Genomic DNA, 8,629 nt, shown 5'->3' with positions numbered 1-8,629 from the left:
CATGCCAAGTGCCTAGTCTCCTTGAGTGTTAGCTGGAAGCATCTTAAGAGGCTGACAGCTGTTGGTGATAACTTTGATGAGGTGCCATGAAAGTCAAGCTTAGGGATATTATAAGAGAATGTTTACATTTTGTGGTTGTGGTTGCTGTTAGGTGCTATCAAGTTGGTTCTGACCCATAGCAACCTGTGCACAACAGAACAAAACGATACCTGATCTTGCACTATTCTCACAAATATTCCTATGCTGAGCCCACTGTTTGGTGTTCTTTATTTTTTTAAATCATTTTATCCGGGCTCTTACAGCTCTTATCACAATCTATACATACACCACTGTGTCAAGCACATTTGTACATTTGTTGCCCTCCTCATTTTCAAAACATTTTCTTTCTATTTGAGCCCTTGGTATCAGCTCACACACCCCTCTCCCCACCTTCCCTCCCTCATGAACCCTTGATAATGTATAAATTGTTATTTTGTTCATGTCTTACACTGACCAGTCTCCCTTCACCCATTTTTCTGTTGTTTGTCCCCCTGGGAGGGGTTATATGTCGATTATTGTGATTGATTCCCCCTCTCTCCCCACTCCTTCCCCCTATCCTCCTGGTATCACTACTCTCAGGTATTAGTCCTGAGTGGTTTATCTGTCCTGGATTCCCTGTGTTGGGAGCTCTTATCTGTACCAGTGTACATGCTCTGGTTTAGCTGGATTTGTAAGGTAGAACTGGGGGTCATGATAGTGGGGGAAGTGGGGAGGAAACATTAAAGAGCTAGAGGAAAGCTGTATGTTTCATTGGTGCTACACTGCACCCGGACTGACCCATCTCTTCCTTATGACCCTTCTGTGTGGGGATGGCCTGAGCCCATTATTGCAGCCACTGTGTCAGCCCATCTGGTTGAGGGCCTGCCTCTTCTCATTGCCCCTCTACTTCACCAAGCATGGTGTTTTTCTCCAGGGACTTGTCCCCAAATGACCTTATGCACAACAGAAAAAAAAACCCTGCCCAGTCCTGTGCCATCCTCACCATTGTTTCTATGCCAGAATCTATTGTTGCAGCCACACTGTCAATCCATTTCTATGAGGGCCATCCCCTTTTTTGCTGCCCCTCCCCTGTACTGAGCATCATGTCCTTCTCCAGGACTGGCCCCTCCTGACGACATATGTTGTAGGATGAAGTTTTGCCATCCTTACTTTCAAGGAGCATTCATCCAAGATGGGTCAGTTTGCCCTTTTAGCAGCCTGTGGTATCTTCAATATGTATTTGTACTCTAAATTTTTACTTTAAAGCAAAGCCCAAACCCACCACCATCAAGTCGATTTTGACTTGTTTAGGGTCATGGTATATCTTTCCAGGAGCCTCATCTTTTTCCTGAGGAGCCATGGCTGTTGGGTTGGTACTGGCAACCTTGAAGCAAGCACTAACCTACAGTGTCACCTGGGCTCCAGTTTTTGAGCTTGTTGGTAGATGTTTTCAAGTTGGTTCCGATTCACAGAGACCCTATGTACAACAGAACCGCTCGGCCCTTTGCCAGCCTCCCAATCATCGGTATGTTTGAGCCCATTGTTGCAGCCACTAGATCCACTCCTCCTGCTGATGGCCTTCCTCTTTTTCCATGACTCTTTTCAAGCATGATGTCCTTCCCCAGGCCTACTCTTATTTCATATTCTTCTTTCCATCATTTCTATTGGAAAGTACAATTTTATTTGCAATACATTAAAAACCACTCAAAAGTTAGGTCAATCTTTTGTGTGTGTGGTTATGGTATTTCTGGTCATAGTGTAAAATGGGTATATTTTATATTGTGTCGATCCATCCTAACTGGTCACAGCAGATGGAACTGGAGCTCCATACTCAATCCAGTGTTGGCCAGGATGGGTCTACCTACAGAATGTGTTCTCTGCTCACCTGATGGTGTCCTGACTGAAAGGCCTCAGGAGCAGTGTGCATGGGCATCTCTGATGATCGGAAATGCAAAGCCCTCAAACCAAATCCACTGCCAGCGAGTTTAAGCCAACTCACAGTGGCCCTGTATAGGGTTCCTGAGACTATAGGGTTCTCTACACGACCAGACAGCCTGATCTTTCTTCCACAAAGGACCCGCTATGTTTGAATTGCTGATCTTGTAGTCCAGTACTTACCCCATATTGTCGCAGGAGCTCTGTGGAAAGGCAGATTCCCCATTCATTCTCTCTTGATTCAGGTATTTAGGGTGGGGCATGGGAATCAGTTTGCTTACCAAGGTTGTAGGTGAATCTTATCATCAAAGCACCTTGGAAAACAGGAGTGAGCTCCTCATTACCAAGGGCTCAAGTAGAAAGCAAATGTTTTGAGAATGTTGATGGTAAAAAATGTACAAATGTGCTTGACACAATGGATGGATGGATGGATGGATGGATGGATGGATGGATGGATGGATGGATTGTGATAAGAGTTGTACGGAGCCCCCAATAAAATTATATTTTTTAAAAAACAAACAGGAGTGAGTTTCTTCTTTAAAGGCTTTGGGAAGTCCTAGGTGTGGCAAAGACTAATCCTCAAAGTTCAGGGACTATACCAGTTACCTGGGATATACCTGAGAGTGTGATTCATGAGGCCTGGCCTGGGACCAAGAAATCACCATTTTACTCTGACAGATGATTCAGGTGTACATTCTACTTTGATAATAGCCAAGACCAGAATGTCTAATCATACTGCTTTGTTCCTGATTTTCCTTACTATGAAATCACTGGATTTTTTTTTAATGAAAGATAAGACAATTAGTGAAAAATTTTGATATACACTAAGTTGCATCTGTCTGTTCTGGGGAGATTTTTAAAAATTTATATTAAAATTTTTAATTAATGATAAGATAAATGGAAATCCCTGAGTGACACAAAAGGTTTGCTCTGGACTTTTTTGCTTTTCACTTGAAGGTTGGTGACTCAACCCCACATATAAGTGTCAAGGAAGAAGGTCCTGGCTATCAGCTTCCCTAGATTACATAATCTCCCATAAAGATTACAGCCAAGAAAAGCCGGGTCTACTCTGTAACACATGGGGGAATCACCTTGAGTCAGAACTGACTCCAGAGCAGTGGGGTTGGCCTCATTTCTGTGGTGGGGCTGAGGACAAGGAAGGAGCGACCCAGGCAAGGAATCCCTCATTCCTTCCATCCTCCAAAGCAGCTCCTTCTCCACTTTCAAAGCCAGTTCAAAAGCTTCCAAATGCCCTTGAGTGTGTAACGGAATGATTGAAATCTTGAGCCCCCTCAGTCACATAGGCATGAGCCCCAGCCACAACACAATCTTGGTGAAGCTAACAAATCACACCCTGGAGGTTTCCTGTCTCGGGACTCTCACACCAGGGGACAGGCCACTGCAGCCTGAAACCAGGACACCCGCTCTCACCATGGTACATGCCTTTGCTACCAGATCACACCACTTACTCCCCAAGGAGGTCCAGTTACTTTGCTTATTCACCTTCCTAGAAAACATCTAATGAGCATGCGCCAGCTCGCTTAATGAAACAGATGTTTTTCCTACATCTTGGGTCAGCGCCCACAAGAATCTCTACCTCCTGGTTTCTCTAATTTCCTGCCGCTGTTTCCTGGGTCTCATGCTCGGTAGGACAAGCTTTGTTTTCTCTGTAGCAATCCCATGTGTCACACTAAATGCTGGTAGTGTTAGCTGCTGGCAAGTGGCTTCCAGCTCAGGGCAAGCACATGTGTCTGCAGGCGACCTGTGCCCCACGGGGTGTTCAGGCTGACACCTGCAGGGCGTGCCTCACAGCCCCGTCTTTCAAGTTGCCTCTGTTTAGACTCAAACTACCAACCCTTTGACTAGTCTTCGAGCACTTAACTATTTGTCTCATTCAACCCACCACGCACCATTGCTGTCATGTCACTTCCGACTCAAACTGACCTCGTTGACCAGAGTAGATCTGTCCCGTCAGGGTTTCGAGGCTAGAAATCTTCGTGAAGGCAGACTGCCACACGTTTCTCCCACAGAATGGCTGGTAGATTTGAACCAGCAAACTTCTGGTTAGTAGTTGAGCATTTAATCACCGTGCCACAACCAGGATTCCTTTGAGCCACTTAGGGACTCCTTACTTATTAATTATTTGTAATTATTTTAGTGGGAGCTCTTACAGATATTATAACAATCCATACATACAATCAGTTACATCAAGTGAACTTGTACACATTTTCCACCATCATTTTCAAAACGTTATCCTTCTACTTGCGCCCACTGATATCAGCTCCTCTTTTTTCCCTCCCCCACCCTCCTGTTCTCGTGAACCCTTAATAAATTATATGTTGTTATTAGTTTTTTCAGTTTCACACTATCCACTGTATCCCTTCACCCTCATTTCTGTTAGTCATCCCCCTTGGTGGAGGGGACGGGATATACATCCATCATTGCTATCAGTTTCCCCTTTCTCCCCTCCTCCCCACCCTCCCCTTACTCTCATGGTATTGCTACTCCTGTTATTGTCTCTGAGGGTTTAATCTGTCCTGGAATCTGGGTATCAAAATCTCATATCTGTACCAGTATATTCTGGTCTAGCTGGATTTGTAAGGTAGAACGGGGTCATGATAGTGGGGGGAGGAAGCATTAAAGAACTAGAGGAAAGTTGTGTGTTTCGTCGGTGCCATATTGCACTGTAGATGAACTGAGGGACTCTTTATTAAGCCACACACTCACCTCTTTGTTTCATTTTTTTGTCTCTCTGTACTGGAATGTAGGTTCATATGAAGCCATATTTTTATCCGTACCTGGTTCTTACCAAACCCATCACCAGGAAGTCAATTCCAACTCATGTGAGCCTATAAGACAGAGTAGAACTGCCCCTGTGGGTATGGGTTTCTGATCTGGTAATTCTTTACAAGAGCAGAAAGCCTCATGTCTTCCCCACAGAGCATATGGTGGGTTTGAACTGCTGACTTTTCAATGAACAGCCCAATGTGCAACCCACTATGCCGACAGGGGTTAAGGGATGAGGTGGGTAGCAGAGTAGGCGGAGTCAAGCAAGGAGAGGCAGACAAGGAAGGTTACTTGTAACTCCCACCGTATGACTGGGTGGGACTATGAAAATGAAGTGCTTGAGGACCACCAAGGGAATTGGATAATCTACTAATCATGTAAATAAGGTGCATGGCCCCGTGGGCAGTGGAGCTCACTCAGCTCACTGCCATCAAGTCAATTCTGACTCACAATGACCCTATAGGACAGAGAACTGTCCCTGTGGGTTTCCGAGTATGTAAATCTTTACAAGAACAGAAAGCCTCAACTATCTCCCACAGAACAAATGGTGGGTATGAACTCTAGACCTAGAAGTTAACAGGAAAACATCTAATCCAGATAAATAGGTATATAAGCCTTAATGGAAGGATTAGGCCATTTTACCCTCCCACTAGGCTTAAAATTAGCCATCGCACAGGTAGAAAGGGAGACAGGACTACCATCAATACGAAGAGACAGAGTGCTTCCTTTGGGACAGGCTCCCTGCACTGGGAACTTCCCAGACTGGAGACAGAGTTAGAACACAAGAAACAGCGAGAGATCGTGAGACGCGGCAGCAACAGCATCAACAGCAGAAAAACAGTGGTAGCAGAGGCAGCAGAACCAGCAGTCACAGAAGAATGTGTGGGCTTTCTGGCCCATGGTCTCCGGATCAAGAAAGCTGAAATCCTCTGGCAGATTTGCTTGTGAAATACAATTTCTTTGGGCATTTATCAGTAGCAATTTATAGCTGTGTAACACACGAGCAAGGTAGAGGTTGGTCCAACCCATGAAGCCTGAGAGAGCAGTCCAGTAAGACACTTGCCCAGGGACATCGCTTAGAAGAGGATGGGCTGATCAACTAACTGTCTCCTGAGTCTTTTCTGATCCTAAATTGTAACTTATTGCTTTCCTACCCCAGACTCACGGCCACTACGTTCATTCTGACTCCCAGCCACCCTACGTGGGTTTCCAAGACTGTAAATCTTCGTAGAAGCAGAACCCGCATCTTTCTCCATCAGAGTGGTTTCTGGGGTGCAGCTGTTCCTCCTGTGGCCAGCGGCCCAACACATCGCCACTATGTCACCAGGGCTCCTTCTCTATTCCGGAGAGCCACTGTGGGTTACTCCGGGCAGATGAGAGAAACAAACCCATGGACACTCACGTGTATACAAGAAGAACTTTAGATCAAAGAGTAATTGTCTATGAAGAAAGCATCCCAGCCCAGTCCCGATCAAGTCCATAAGTCCGATGTTAGCCCAGATGTCTGATAGCAGTCTATAAATTCCTCTTGCAGCCACAAAATAATGCCGAATGCAGGAAGATCACAGGCCAGTGCATGGAAAGTCTTGTGGATCCAGAGGCAGTGGAAGCATCTCCACACTGGCTTGCGTCTCCATGTGGCTCCTCCAGCTCTAGGGCTCTGGCTCCATTAGCGTAGCTCCATGTGTCTTGTCAACAGGATTATCGAAACAGAGTATATCTGGCCTCCAGTGAGCTATTTATCTCCCTCCTGCCTCCAAATGAGGTCTTCAAGCTGCAACCTGATGGACAGGTTAGCCTCTACCTCTTTGCAAGTTGACAGGAGATTATGTTACTGCCACACACTGTAAATCAAGATTTTTAATTTCAATTAAAAACAAGATTTTTTTAAAATTCAAATTTGTGGCCAAAAGTATTCCAAATGGACAAAAGTCCCCGAAAAGTGGAAATACCAGAGTTTTGTGCATATTTAAATTTATACATGTATGCATATATTCACATATATATTAAGAGCAGTTTGAATTTATGCATACATAATTCTATGAGAAATTGGAATTTATATACATGTACACATGCACATATACAAAATTTCATTAGTGCACCTGTTTTCCCTTAGCAATCCAGTATATTTTCATCACTTAAATCTCTCCTGATGTCTTTAATAGGCATAACACCTTCTTTTAACAACTAATTTCACAGAATCACAGAATTTTATACTTGGAAGAAATCCAAGTGATTATCTCATCCAAACTGCTTCACAGTACGTATACCTTTTAAGAAGTGTGTTTACAAATAACCAAAGTAGCCGTGAAAGAGGAAAAAAGTGATAAGAGAAGTGTTGAACCCAGGTAAGAAGGCACTTCAATGATCTCACATCCCATCATCCAAATCTGTATTTACACAATATATTTCTATAATACTCTTCAGAGTCAGACACAGCAAAGTCTCTTTTGACAGAAAATGCAACCGTAAACCTCCAAAAAAGATGTGCATTGCTCATGTGTTATTGTGTTGTTTATGTCAGAGCGGTGTGGTGGGGAGAAATAAATCCTCTGATATTAGCCCTACAGTTTCCATGTAGGCTTCACTACTGGCTGTTGTTGTTGTTGTTAGGTGCCATCGAGTCTGTTCCAGTCCATAGCGACTGTAGGCACAACAGAAGGAAACGGGCCCGGTCCTGCGCCAGCCACACAGTCACTGCCATGCTGGAGCCTGCTGTTGCAGCCACTGTGCCCATCCATCTCGTAAAGCGCCTCCTCTCCTTTGCTGCCCCTCTGCTTGCAAGGATGTTAATACCCCGAGTCAGACCCGATGGCATCACCCCCATTCCAACATCCCGTGATCGTGTAGGCCAGAGGAGAACGGGCCCGTAGTTTCCAAGTAATCTGAATGGAAACAGGGCAGCTTTCTCCCACCAAGTGGTGGGTTCAAACAGCTAGCCTGTAGCCTCTGAATCCCCGGGACTCCCGATAAGGGTACAACCCTGGGCGAACAATCTGTCCTTGCTTGGTCTTGGTTTCTTCGCTGATAAGTGGGGATGATGGCAATAGGCACGACTTCATAGAACAGTGATAATTAGATTATGCATTCCTGGGTGTAAACACTGAAAACCTGTTACCTATGATCGCTACAGTGTGGTGTGCTAACCCTTGAACATTTGATACAGCATAGAAGCAGATTTGGGATGCCTTAACCCTATGAGTAAGGCAAATAACGATCCGGGGTGACGCCCGGATCCTCACTGCTAATGTGAGACGAATTTTTGAGCGGGTTAAGATTGCCCTTAGGGCCTAAGGTGACCTGCCTACTTTGCAGGATGAAAATGAAAGAAAGAAACAGACATGGGTTATTGCGCTGGCATGTATTAGCCTCGCGGTGTCTGCTCAGTAGGCTACTGAAGGGTTAATGGACCGGGGTGCTATCTCCGGCCCCCAGGACTTTGCTGTTTGCCAGGGGTTGAACCTCGGATCTTTATACTTTCCTGACTTTTGAACCTGAAACTGCAACAGAAAGAAGGCAGTTTATCCAGGGAGAGTTTGTTGATGTTGCTGTGGAAATGGACCCGTTTCCCAGCTTTCTGCTCCCATCCTCCGATGCCAAGGGCCTGGCGAGTGTTTAGCTTCCCTTTTAGGTTCAGTGAAAATGTACACCGCAGAACGTGCACTCATGCGTCGGTTTCCACATGGATGATTCCATAGCCCTGGCTGTGCTCCTCACGTTGGATCACCCTTCTCGTTCTCCCCATGTTGTTTCTCTGCCAATGACCTAAGATTCGATACCCTCTACAATCTCAGCTGTGCGGGTTATGCAGGCGATTTGGTCTAACATAAGTGTGCATTTCTTTACAGGTTTGCAACACTCATGGCAACATCCTTTGATAATGGAACTA

At 45.2% G+C, this 8,629-nt stretch overlaps 1 non-coding gene across 1 annotated transcript; it reads left to right on the top strand.

The window, feature by feature from the left end:
* The first annotated feature begins 7,924 nt into the window (after window positions 1-7,924).
* LOC142443941 (U12 minor spliceosomal RNA) lies at window positions 7,925-8,047 on the top strand. The gene has a single exon (XR_012783645.1). It is a non-coding gene; the product is annotated as a U12 minor spliceosomal RNA (small nuclear RNA).
* Window positions 8,048-8,629: the final 582 nt, after the last annotated feature.

The sequence above is a fragment of the Tenrec ecaudatus genome, chromosome 3 (assembly GCF_050624435.1).
Source record: "Tenrec ecaudatus isolate mTenEca1 chromosome 3, mTenEca1.hap1, whole genome shotgun sequence".
NCBI lineage: Eukaryota > Metazoa > Chordata > Mammalia > Afrosoricida > Tenrecidae > Tenrec > Tenrec ecaudatus.
Note: the sequence above shows the minus strand (reverse complement) of the source record. Positions and strands in the feature narration are given on the sequence as shown.